The sequence below is a fragment of the Lemur catta genome, unplaced genomic scaffold, assembly GCF_020740605.2.
Source record: "Lemur catta isolate mLemCat1 unplaced genomic scaffold, mLemCat1.pri scaffold_65_ctg1, whole genome shotgun sequence".
NCBI lineage: Eukaryota > Metazoa > Chordata > Mammalia > Primates > Lemuridae > Lemur > Lemur catta.
The window spans coordinates 814,339-827,085 of NW_025423864.1; the positions used below are offsets into that span (position 1 = coordinate 814,339).

Consider the following 12,747-nt stretch of genomic DNA (forward strand, 5'->3'; position numbering starts at 1 on the left):
TCTACTGGGAAGAACTTTTTAAGACTGGTCAAGTGAGGCCATGGGAGTGGAGAAGGGACAAAGGAATCTGTAACTGGTTGTGATCAATTAGTTGTAAATACCACTGCACTCAGACCATCCTACTGGGAAGAACTTTGAACCATTAGATTTATTGGACACTGCAGGAGGGAAACTTGGGAGGTTCGTGGTAGTGTGTGTGCGGAGTGTAAATGGATACACCCAGTTTGGTGTAATGTGAAGGAGCCGGACACGCAGGGAGAGGGAACAAGGCCTCTTGTGACCCCTCTAGCCTGTAATCTCCAGTACGTGGTTATTTTCATAGGTAAACTCATGTGACAAATAATCCGTGTGAAATTGTGTTTGCTCTTGCAGTCTGTGTATTATAGAAGTAGAATTCAGTCTAGTTGGCCTCAAAACCAGATCACTGTTTTCTATTCTCAATACCTAGCAAGGTCTTTCTAATATAATACCCAGTAACTTGATATTATGTGTTTTAGGAAAAATGAGTGAAAATTACTCTAGGAGTTAATAATTGGTAAGCATGTTCAGACTAACAGCTTTCTGTCCCTACAAGGAAATGATTCTTTTTGCCAATATCAGTGTTATATTTACCAATCATAATATTGACCTCAAAGGTTAATGGTATAAACTCATTATTAGTTAAGGAAGATGCTATCAGGGAAGATTTTAGAATTAAAAAAATGCTTAATTAGTAACAGAGTGAAATATTTGTTCACATCTCTACTTCTTTCATAGTATAGCAAGAGAGACCTGAAATATAATACCTGGGTTATGCTTGTTTTGCTTATCATTATACTTTGTCATTAACAAGTTTCTTAATTTTATCATAGATATTTTAAAAGTGTTGCCCACAAGTCCATAGGCATCACTAACTTGAGGGTGGAGATGACACATTGAAATTCAGACTCAGTTGTTGCAGCTTGATGACCTTTATCTGAGCGCCTTCTGGGTCTTAGTCCAGTTTGAGGTGTTCACTTTGGTTCCTATGTCCGTGGTCCCCCAGGGGCGTCTCACAGGTGGAGGAATCGCTCGTCTCCCTCAGCTGCTGTGCCTCATGCCTGTCCCTGCAGTCGTCTCCGTATGACTGACGCAGTCGTCTCTCCAGACCTTGCTTGGTGCTCCACCAGGATGATGCTGGTGACGCTGGCTGGTGCTGGCAGGGACGCGTGCCATCACCTTCGAGCACTGTTTGAAGTGCACCCTGTGTCACTGCTACTGCTCTTGTCACCTGGGCTGCCATTCGTGATGGTGTTGCGGGTCCTTTGTACTTTCAGCGCCACTTGATCCTTCACAGCCCGGACTGTGAGTCCAGTCCCTGCGGAGTAGGGAGGCAGCTTCTTATGGTCTGTGTTGAAGTTCTGCAGACCTAAAGCTCATTAGTCATTCTATGAAACACTTTCCACAGTGCCCGCTTGCTGACAAGGTCCCTGAGTTAGATCAGGTTCATAAACACCCGCTGTAATCCACTGGGAGAGTTTCCCTCTGACTCATAGGCCTCTATTGCTCTTGGGATGAATTCTGTCTCAGGAGGGTGGATCATCTTATAAATCTTATATTATTTGCTGTCTTCCCTGCTATTTCACCACAGATTGTCAATATATGTCTGAATTCTAGTCCTAGTATCTATAAGGTGAAAGTTCTTTTCCCAGGATGTTCATTTAAAATATTATTTGAATTATTCAGTAGCCTCATACCTGGGCTCATTATTTTGTCACTTTTCAGTTTATGCTCAACACAGAAGCCAGAGTGATCCTGTTGAAATATGTGAGACCATGTTACCTCTCTGCTCAAACTGTTCTGTGGCTTCCTTTCCCAGAGTTCAAGGCAAGTTCTTCTTTATGACTCTTAAGGTTCTTTATGTTCTCCTTGTTTCCTCTTATCTTTCTGGCTTCATCTAGTCTCCTTTTTTCATTTAATACTGTATTTTGTACATTTTTTTTCATATGAGCAAATGTAATTTTTTCAAGACTGTAATCTTTTTCAGGGCTGTACAGTATGTCATAGAATAATAATAATATAACCATTTTCATATTGATGGACATTTAAGGTTATTTCTAAAACTTTGTCAATTGCAAACAGTGCTTCAATAAACATTGTTGTATATATTGGTCTGCATACATGAAATATATGATTTCTTGCATTTTACACTTTCCTTAGGGAGAATTATTCTTTTTTCCTGCTGTTACAATCTTTAGACACTCCTTTAGTGAGAATCTGTTCTTGGTGCATGTTTTAGTTTTTGTCTTTCTGAAAATATCTTTATTTTGCCTACATTTCTGTTTACACGGTTTTAAATGACAAGGATACTTTCTTAAAGGTTTTGAATATATTATTCCACTGTCTTCTGGCTTCCATTGCTGCTATTGAGAAGTCTGCTGTCAGTGTAATAACGTGTCTATTTTTCTAGTTATCTCTTTTCTCTGTAGGATACTTTTAAAGTTATCGACATCATTTTGTGCTTTGCAACTTCGTTATCAGGCCTCAAATGTCTTTCTTGAGCTCTAGCTTGGGCTTGTTGTGCTTTCTGAATCTGAAGCTTATGTTGTTTGCCAGTTTTGGAAAAATCAGTCTTTATTTCTTCTAATATTATTTTCTTCCCTCCCCCATTACACACACTCCATTCTCTTTGGTCTGATTTTTTAGAACTCTAAATAGATCTGTGTTGTTATTTTGGTCCCCATTTTTCTTAACCTCCTTTAGGTTTCTCACTGTTTTTATCCTTGTGCCTCATTCTGTTTACTATCTTTTGTGTCTGATTTATTTCACTATTTCTCTTCTCAATTTTATAAGATTTGCTATTTATTCTATCCATTGAGCTTTTAATTTCAAAAATTATATTTTTGAAGTTCTAGTTTTCAAAATCTGTCTTTAAAAATCTCTTATTGTTTGCTCATACTTGGAATCCTTATTTTCTTTTTTAAACATTTTAGATATTTTTATTATATATGTTGTTTCAGATAACTTTAATATCAAAAGCCTTTGAGGCAGGAGCAAAACAAAATATTTTAATTCTGTTTCTGATGGGTTATAATCACAGGTGTTTAGATTTTCTATAGTAATTTTGAATTGCAAATTTATGTTTGGCAAGACCTGAGTTGAGTATTTCTTCTTCCAGAGGATATTTATATTTGCCTCTGTCCTGTGCCTGATATGAGATCTCTCTGGGATTACAAAATTAATTCCTAGGCTTTGTAGATAAAAAGATAAGTAGTTATTGCATTTACAGTAAATTTCTTAGTGAATTTATTTGTTGAGTCTTAAGTATATTCTACATTTAATTTGATCCTAACTTGGATGTATTCTGAAAGAAATGTGACACATGGCTTAATTTGGTTCTTTAATATTTTGTTTTATTGTATTTTCATTTTAAAATATTTTTAGTAATTCTTAATGTAGCTTACAAATATTTTCATCTTAGTAAACTTTGAGTCATTTTAATAGTAGGTATGATTCTACTCATAAATTTTAGCTTATTTCCAAATTATTGAAACTGTGTGTTATATCTAGGAGTGCCAGGAGTCTGTTGCACTTCAAACTATCTTTATGTCATATGGGAAAAGCCTTCACTAAGTTTGCATTTCTACACAGAATTATTTTTTGGTGTAATATGAAAATTAAATGTTATGAATAAAATGAAACTGTTTTATGAGAGGGTCAGTTAATTTTACATTTCTGAAGTTTCACGCTAAGGCTGTGTTTCTTTAAAATGTTTTAGTTCAAAGAGTTAAATATAAGGGATATTGTGAATAAAAATACATGTTGTCTTTTTGTTTAATCACATACTTGTAGGAAGAATTATTAAAAAACACTGTCTCATGCTAAATTAAAACATGGCCTCTTGTCTTCCTTCCTCTTTAAGGGAATCATAATAAAAGCTATTGCTTTAGGATAGGATGCACATCTTAACTGACTAAAAGGTGTATCAGGTTTTGTATGACAGATCGTCTTTCTGCAGGCAACCTATTAACTTCTTTTTCCCCTGTGTTCTTATAAAAACTTAGTGTTGGCTTTTTATGATTGATATCTGAAAAATGTCAAAACATTGATTCTCAGTTGGAAGTTCCTTGTCATAGATTAATCAAAATTGAACATCTGTGGAACAGCATTTCTTTCCCTTTTTTGTTGTTGATTTTTTTTTTTAACTCTCATGAAGGGCCCTTGGGACAGATGGCCCCTTACTGTTGGTTTGATTACCATGATCACCCACAGCTTCAGAGGAGTGCCAAGAAAAGAAATTGCTTTCTTTGTCAAGGTGTTTTCAATTCAATTCTCACCCATTAGCCCTGTTTGGTTAAGTTTGGAATTACTCTATCAGGTGATTGATGAGAGTTTTCATTTTATTATAATAGGTCTTATTTAAAAGGAGTGGAAGTAGTAAAATGATATATCTAACACGGTATGGATTATATGAGATTCTTAGAAGTTTCATTTTCATTACCTTAGTTAGAATTTGCTAATCTATGAGCAAAAAGAGCTTCCTTATTTTGAGTTGTGATGCTAATTTTAGGTTATTCTGGGGAGAAATATTTAGAACGACTAGAATTATCCATTAAGTTGTTTCTATGGTTTGCATTTCAAAAGCACCAAAATTATTTTACAGTAGTAGAAGCAGTTTGATTTTCCAGATGACTCTTTAGAATGAAGATAATCACAATGGGATCATTACATTAGATTTTATTTCTATCACTGCTTATGTACATTTTTAGGATGGTGAACAAATGGACAAATTTCCAAATTTGCTTGCTTTTAAATGTGTACATCATATAAAGCAACAAATAGAAGTGTGATCTCTATTTTTGCAACTGGTTATAAAGTAAAAGATCTTGAAATAATGTTTTCATTTCTATAAGGTTTTTGTGCATGTAAGTCAAACTTAACATGATTATATGAAGAATTATTTTAATTCCAGATTGAGAGGATATTAATTTTAATACTATTAATATTCTTTACAAGGTTTCTTCACATACAGATTTCCAAGTATTGTTCAGAGGAAGTCTGTAAGATTTAGGCCATTGTTTTACAAAAAAAAATTTAAATACTTGTTTTGCTGAAAATATCTTCTTGTAGATAATTAAGTGTGAATGTACTTTAAACTAGTGTCCAGTGAATGACCATTAAAGTCAAAGGTAACCAACCAGAGCAAACTGGGTTTACTTGTGTGGTGCTGTACGTGCAGCGGCGTGTTTCAGAGAGGATGTCCTGCTAGAAGCCGGGATACCTGGATTCCAGTCTTGGCTTCGATAGTTACTAGCTCCAGAACCGCAGGATGAAATATAACTTTCCTAAGTCCGAGTGGTAAAAAGTACCTTTAAGGTCCTTTCTCATTCAGAAAATTCTAAGATTCTATCCATATATAATGAAACTTTTCACCTAAATGTACATCAGGGAAGGATACCAATTGGATATCAGACTGGGATGGGGGGTGGGGGGAGGGGATGGGTGTATGCCTACATGATGAGTGCGTTGCACACCCTCTGGGGAATGGTCATGCTTGAAGGTGCAGACCCGGGGAGGTGGGGGGGGGGAGGGGATGGAGGTATGACTACATGATGAGTGCCAGGTGCACTGTCTGGAGAATGAGAACGGACGCGCTTGGGACTCTGACTCGGGGGGATGGGTGGGACATGGAAAATGTATATAACCTAAACTTATGTACCCCCATGATGAGCTGAAATAAAAAAAAAAATATAAAAAAATAAAAAAAATAAAAAAAAAATAAATATTTATCTTGCCATCAGAATTGTAAACAGAAAAATTAGTCAAACTTTATAAGTTAATGGATATCTATATACCTATATATATGGATGTCTATATATCTATACCTATGTATCCATTTACTTATAGAGTTCAAGCCTATATATGTATACACATATATACACACATATGTAAATGGAAATAAATTAAAAGAGAATTAAAAAAAAATAATGAAACTTTTTGTGAAAATACAAAATAAACAAAAGCCTTAAATTTTTTTACATTCACAGATACACCTACTGTGCATTTACCCTTCTGTTGTTCAAATTGGAACTTAATTGCTTAAATTCTACAAAGCAAAGCATTCTAAGAAACCACAGCAAAAAATATTTCCTCACGTATCTGACATGGAAAGGTACAGACAGATGTCTGTCTTGTTTAGATATGGACTGTCAATGTGTCTGTATGTGGCGTACGTACATAGAGGAAATGAATAGCCAGTATATCTTTATGTTCACATAACTAAAGTTCTCCATCAATTATATAGGTCCAGTGTCATAAAACACTCAATTTTGAAATAAAATTCTTTTCTTTGGGATATGGAAGTAGAATTATCCTATTAGTAGACTTACTAGCACAGAAAGGGTTTTAAAAACATTTTGGTAGTGTTTTTCTTTCTAAAAATATTTCCTGCTGTAATTGCTCTGGGTGGTGTTTCTTCTTGGCCCTGTGAAGATCTACCTATTGTCAAATAAAAAAATATGTAATAAAGAGAATTTTTAATTATTTATTGCCATATTAGAAAGAATATTTACAATCAGGAAGTATTAAATTCCTTAACATGTGACACATAATGGTAATCGTTGTGAGAGATACATGATCTGTGCTATTAGCTCTCAAAGTCTGGTGCTTAGACGAGTAGTGTCAGTATCACCTGGGAACATGTTAGAAATGCGTTTTCTCAGACCAGCCTCAGAAGTTCTGTGAGTAGGACTCAACAGTGTGGATGTGTAGACATTTCTGTTGCACGCTAAAGTTTGAGAACTGCTGAACTAGACCTTTAAAAGGATACTAAAATTCTATATTCTCATCTGCATGTTAGCTTTAAAATAATTTGTACACACATCTGATTATGTTTTATCAAGATTATTTTTAGTCTGAATTTAAGATTTTTCAGCAATGAATTTGTTTTTGTTTTCACTATTGCTTGTAGTCTTAACGTTTGTAATGTTGTGCAGTCTGTAATATTGTGTTTTTTTTATTACTGCTTTGTCAGAATGAGTGATATTTTTCCATCAATGCTGTAAATCTGTGTTTTGCTGGGGTACATGCAAGGAAAAATGGCATGGTGTTGGTTCTCTGGCTTTCTGGTTTCGCCAAGGTCATTTGTGGCCCTAAATGATTGAGATACTTCCTGAAATCCTTTTTTGCAATCAGGCTGAATATAAAATTACAATGATTAGTGGGTTTGAAAACTACTTTGCAGATGTAATAAAAATTATAATTTTAACTGTAGTTATTAAACTTCGTGCTTTTCAGGCTTTTTCATATACTAGCACATGTAGAAAATGATAGTTACATAGGATACTTGGATAAGCAGATGAGACACTGTTCTTTTAAAATCAACTTAGAGAAGTGGAGAAGGAAGTTGATTCGCTATTTTTCAATACCTGCGTCTGATCACAGACGGAAAGCATTGTGTTACTCATAGGTAGAAGACCAGAAGTTAAGCTGCCTAATTTCATAATTCTACTTATGCTTCCATTTATTTATTTCATCTTATTTCTCAATCCTACAGTCTTCATATATATGTAGTATACCTTCAACTGAAAATAGCTGTTTTAAAATGTATTTGCATGTTTTGGTGGCAGAGAGCTTCCTACTAAACAAAAAAAATGAGCAACTTTTACACAAAACTCTTATTTTTGTACCACAACAGATTTACTTAGATTTATGGCTTTCTCTTCTGTTTTTCCTGTAACAATGGCACACGTCCTCCAGCTTCTGTCTAAGGCTCGTCTCACCGTCCTGACCAGGATTCCAGCCCTGGCTGTGTTCTCAGGGATCTTAGGCTCTTTCTTTCTCTGGTGCTCTGCTAGCTCATCACTTCCTGTCAGCCTTTAAACATGTGCAAGTCTGTGCCCGTCTGAAATTAAAACACAACAAATCTGTCACACTTAACCTTTCTACCCACCTTTACTTTCTTCTGCCTTTTATAGCCTTTCTTAAATAAATTGCCTCCATACAGTCTCTCTTTCCTCACACTCTTTCCATAATCTTAAATCTGCATCCTTCTTCCTGCCTTTTAATTGAAGCCCATCTGACTGTGGCTGTATGTCTTTAAATACAGTTGCAGTTCTTCAGTTGTCACTTTTCAATGTTTGCAGCATTTTTGAGGATTTCTTTTAGATGCACTCTGTTCCCTTGACTTCGTGACAACACACACTCCAGCTGCATTCACCATACCTTTCTGGTGGTTCTTCCTCACCTGGTTTGTGCCATGTCTGCTTCAGTGGCTTTCCTTGCCAATCCAGCTTCATCTCTTGACGTTGTCTCCCTCCCAATCTACATTCTAGATATATTAGATTTTTTTTCAGTTTCTAAAATGTGTTCTGTTTTCTTGTAACCTCCAAGACTTCACGCATATTGGTTCTCCACTCAGTAGCATTTTCCCTTGCCCACTGTATGGCACAAATCATCATTTTCTTATCTAACCTGAGTGTCAATTTTCCTGTCCTTTCCTTCTGAAGTCCTGTAGTGGCTCTCTAATTTAGGTTAGATTTCCTTTTTATGTGCTCCTGCAGCATCCTATGCAGCTAGTACCATAAAATTTTACTGTATTATATGTTTTGATGCTCCTCTTTTCTATGAGTGGTAAGGACTCTGCTTTGTTCACCATTGTATCCCTACAGGTGAAAGAACAAAAATCACACATTTTCTTTAATGATTTCTGCTCATTTATGTTTAGAAGACCTCATTCCTTCATTAGTCGTGTTTTTTGACATTATTAAGCCAGTGACTTTTCAAGTTGAGTTGAAGAGTTTCTGCCTGATAACCGTGCCTGAGACAATGCTTTGAACAACTAGGTTTCTTCCATGGGTGTCGTAGGTCAGTGCCCGGCAGGGACTTTTCCCGTTTCTTTAGTACCGCATAGCTTTTTCAATGAAACAAATTGAACTTAAGTTAAATGTGCCACAAAAATGTATAAATTATTGGAAATTATTTAAAGTAAGTATTCTTTACATCTCAATTAAGAAAGCTCCAGGCTCTGACATTAGCTAGCTGTATGGCTAAGACAAACTCCTCATTGTTTTGACTTTAATTTCCTCACACTAAAGTTCTGATTCTACAATGTAGGTAAATCAAGTACAGAAAGCTATAATCATGCAAAACACTAATAGGATACATTCTACCTTTTCAAAAGTAGTCTCTGATTTGCAATTTTACAAATGTGTGATTTTAAAGATATTGTATATTTCATCATTGAATTCTACAGAATTAAATAAATATTATTCACTTATGAAAATTACAAACTTCTTCCTGCATAATTTTATAGTGAAGTAGAATCACATTAGTATTCTAAGTAATTTTAACTTTTGTTTTTAATTAAGGGCCAGAAAATGTGAAATATCTGATTGGGAAAGAAAAGAATATACTGCTGAATTTATCTTACTTTACATTTTAAAAAACCCTTAATGGATTTGGAATCTTTGTGATGGTGGCACACAAATCATACTTTAAATATTCACCTTCCAAATTTACTAATTTAATAAAAATTTGTATTTTTTTTTACTACACTGTAACATTTCTTATTAAAATAAGAAATATTTATGTCAAAATGAAGTTATATATTTTTATCGTTACTTGGTTTCTAGATTGTTGGCAGCAAAGTTTTTTTTTAAATTAAGATATGGAGTCTCTTTTGAATTACTAGTAGACGTTAGCAAGAAGGAAACGCAGTGTGTATCAGTCATCACTGGCAGCGATTATTCCCACCAGCGGTTCTCATCCTTTCACTCATAAAATCAGCATAAAATTGACCTAATATTGCCAGATCAGATTGAGTATCTGGAAAGTAATCCTCAGGGAACAGAAAATTCGGTCTTTGTGCATAAAGTTGTAGAATCGGATTATTTTTTTCAGAGCTCTTTTGTTTCTTCCTTTGCAGTACTTCTGAAAAGTTGCCACAAAGATGCATCAGATGTGCTCTAAATCTAATCACATAGGCAGGAACCAAGTTAATCCATCTCAAAATATGGATGCACATGATTATAATAAAGTTTTGAGTGCTGAAGGATAAAATTCATTTAATGAGAAGAAAAGGATATTTTCCACTTCGTGATGAAACCAGTAGATGCTATTTTCATGTATTTACTTGTTTTCCCTGTGTGGAAAAGCAGAGTGTACAGAAAAAACTGGTGGAGTAATAGATGAGGAAAAGCGAGACAGGAAAACACACTTAGGTAAATGCTGCAAACAGTACAGGCAGACGGTAAGGGCTGCACAGCAACGTGTAAGAAACTTGTCACAAACATTTTCTCAAATGAGAACTACAAAGTTGAGTTGTTTAGAAGGGTTGTTTGAAATATTCACAGTGAAACCTCTTAATTCCATTGTTTATGAGAACATTATGTAACATTTCTGCATTATGATTTGTTTACGTGGCTATTAGTTATTGTAGTAATTTATCAAGGTAGTAACTTTTGTTTCCTATTTGATGGAGATTCCATCATATACTTTTGTCTTATGAGATTTAGATCTTAGCATCTACCATTTTGCTAAAATTGCCACATATGTATATTTTTTCCAACTGGGAACATAGTTATCCACAGGACATTAATGTTTGAGTATTTTATGGTGATGAATAATGCATTTCAAATTTATTTTAGAAATGGAAACATTTTGTTTTACATGAGGACATAATCATTTAATATTACCTTTATAAGTTTGTAATACATTATTTTCATATAAGATGTTTTAAATGATTTATTTATGTTAACTTATATGGGAACTTTTTACTCCTTAATAAGTAAAAAGTTTAATTCTAGAAAGCATGCTTTTTTTTAAGTTAAAATATTTGAAAAATATTCTGTTAAATAAAAACACAGGAGGAAGTAGCTCATGCTAAAAATGTTGCTAGACATTTATTAAAGTTTGGAATTAAAACTTTTGAAATTATACATCCTTAAATAATATTTCTTAAAAAGCAATATGGAGTAGTAGAAATAAACTGTAGATTTCCATTGGTTGAGTACCTGGAGTGTGGATCTTTGGTCCACCAGGGCCTTTTCCTTGGAGTGGAGTTCGAACCCTGTCATATAGGTTGTACTTGTTGTTCATATTTTATCTTGGGCTTTCAAAGGTTTTTGTCAGAAGTAATAATCTATTATTAAACACTATCCTTTTAAGAGACATTTAAAGTATTCAGAAGTTTTTGACAAAATTAAAAAATAAGTGTATGACCAACATATTTATTAGTGATTATTACAACTAAAACTTCACTTTCTTATGCTAAACAGAAGAGAAGTATTGTGAGAAATAAAGAAAACAAAAAGCTGATGTGAATATTTATAAAGCAATATTGATTTATATAAATTACCAAATTACTAGCTATATTAGAAAAATTTCTCTGAACTGTCCTGCAAATACCAACTGTATTTTAAATAAGCTGCCTTATACCTGCCTGCCAACTCACCTATTACTGCAAAGTCTAGGACTCTTAAAGCCAATATGAAGCAAACATTATTACAATTTTTGTAAATTTTTATTGGGGATTTTAAATGGAAATTTAAGCTGTATATTTTAGACTAGTCCCTGAGGGCTATAATGTATGTGATTACATGTTTACCACATTTAAAATTTTCTTTTCAAATTAAAACCAATATTTTTGTAAGCATAGTTAAAATTGAAAATTCAAAGTTCAGAATCTTTATGACATGTAAATAAAAAAGTGAGTTGCTAAAAGAAATACAGTAATGGTTTTTGATGGCCTAAGTTACTAATTTCATTTGTTGTATTCCAAAGGTCATTAAAACCCTTAAAAGTTCAACATATTTAACTCAATCAAGGAAAAGAAGTGAACCTCATCAACTGTAAATGTCTCAAGAGAAATTTAAAAATTATAATTAAAGTAGCTTTGACAATTTTAAGAGTATTTAACCAGGACTGTTGCTTTAAATGTGTTCTTTTGCCTCTGTTTAAGGATGTGTGTCAATTATTTACAGATCCTGTGGTTTTGTGGAAATTCCCAGAGGACTTTGGAGACCAGGTTGGAACCACATAATTTTTTGTAAAAAATTTAAAATTGAAATATTACAATTACTCCTACTCTTGCTGCTGCAGCAGCTGCTACTACACTACACATAAGTAGCTATAATTATTTTCTCTTGATCAACTATGAGGAAAAATCTTTGTCAGGTAATTCTAACATTTCTGTCAACTTGATGTTGGAATCTATTGATTATCTTTTTTCTTTCATTTTGAGATCTTCCTAGTTCTTGGTATAATAAGGGATTTTCAACTGAAACGTGGACATTTTTGTATTACATTACAAGACTTGGATCTTTTTTAGCTCTTTTAATTGGCTTCCTTTCTTGGGTACTACCTCATCACCAGCAGGTGGGGGTAGAAGTCCAGATTCCTCACTCGGCCTCCACTGACAGGTGAGAGGGATTCTTGTTACTGCTGGGTGGGGATGAACATGTTCTAGTGCCCTTCCCCGTGGTCTCCCCTGACACAGTAGCAGGGGCAGAAGAGCTCACTACCCAGTCAGCAGAAAGCCCCAGCACCCTACTTGGTCTTCTCTGACACCCCCTCTGTGGGAGTGTTGGTGTGCCTTGTTAGCCTTGCCAGGGTGGAAGTTTAGGCTCCCCATTTGGCCTTTACTGGTGTGGGCCATAGTTTTTGCTGTGATGCTTGGGTAGAGGAGAGTGGTTATTGTGTAAGAGTTTTCTCTCTTGTTCAGCTGCCCCTTTCCTGGTCCTGTAGCTTCTAGAGAGAGCAGGCTTTTGTTGGGACTTTTTTCATCTGTAC

General features: G+C 34.6%; 1 long non-coding RNA gene across 3 annotated transcripts in view; it reads left to right on the forward strand.

Annotated features, from left to right (window-relative positions):
• The window catches only part of LOC123629960, a 32,688-nt gene that overhangs the window by 12,064 nt on the left and 7,877 nt on the right, over positions 1-12,747 (forward strand). For 2 of the 3 annotated variants that reach the window (XR_006732459.1, XR_006732458.1), the window contains exon 3: positions 11,940-11,983. The exons of the other annotated variant lie outside the window; for it this stretch is intronic. This is a non-coding gene — a long non-coding RNA (uncharacterized LOC123629960). The remainder of the gene's footprint in view (positions 1-11,939; positions 11,984-12,747) is intronic. 3 annotated transcript variants of the gene reach the window in all.